We start from the raw sequence: 1,136 nt of genomic DNA on the forward strand, positions 1-1,136 counted from the left end.
TTACCTTGAGCTTCTAAGTCATGCACGGTCAGAGGTTACACCTCAAGTACAAAAAGTAAAAGTTGAAGGAGTAAACATGAATGTAGTCATTAGTGACCATGCTTCTCTCTCTCTTGCTTTCAGAGTACTATCTATGGGCTTGGACACCTTGGATGCCACCTTGACCTTAGCATATGCCACCTTCAAAAAAGGATGAGGTTCAGCACATGGAAAAAGAACTCCAGATTCACCTGCCCCCATCTCCCTACAGTGTCTAAAGCTTGCTACAGGGAAAAGTAAAGAATAATTCTTAACTTATCCTTGCAGAAAGGTTTACAGATAGCATATAATAAAGTTTTCCATCACATCTCTAAACAAACAAAATGTATACAAGAAATGCACACATGTGTACTCTCTCCAGTCAGGATATACCCATTCACTTTTCACAGTACTTTGATTAAACTGTAATAGTGTATTAGTGGGTGAGCCACTCTCTAATTGTCAGCAGTAGGAAATATGATGAAAATAAGAAGCAAAGGGGCTTCCTAGGGGAAACATCATGGGTAAAAAATATTTCATTACAATTAGGAGATCTGGCTGAATCTGGATTCTGATATTGCTAATTGTGATCTTTAAAAAGTCACTTTAACAGGTCCAGCAGGCAGAAAATCAGTAAGGACATAGTTGAACCCAACAATAAAAATCAGTCAACTGGGGGGCACCTGGAAGACTCAGTTGGTTAAGCATCCGACTCCTGGTTTTGGCTCAGATCATGGTCTCAGGGTCATGAGATCGAGCCCCGTATCCTCCTTAAGATTCTCTCTCTCCCTCTGCCCCCTTCTTCCTGCCTGCACATGTGCGCACACATGTGCGTGCTCTGTCTCCCTCAAAACAAAACAAAAAAATCAATCAACTAGATCAATTGACATATGTAGAGGACTTCATCAAAAACAGCAGAATACACATTCTTCTCAAGCTCACATGAACATTCACCGAGATAGACCATATCAGGCCATAAGACACACCTTAATAAATCTAAAAGAAATCAAACGGTGTCTCCTTTCTCAGACCACAGTAGAATTCAACTAGAAATCAATAACAAAGAGCTGGAAAATCCCAAAATAGTTAGGAGATTAAACAACACACTTCTAATTAAT

Source organism: Neomonachus schauinslandi, chromosome 2 (genome assembly GCF_002201575.2).
Source record: "Neomonachus schauinslandi chromosome 2, ASM220157v2, whole genome shotgun sequence".
In the NCBI taxonomy this organism is placed as follows: Eukaryota; Metazoa; Chordata; class Mammalia; order Carnivora; family Phocidae; genus Neomonachus; species Neomonachus schauinslandi.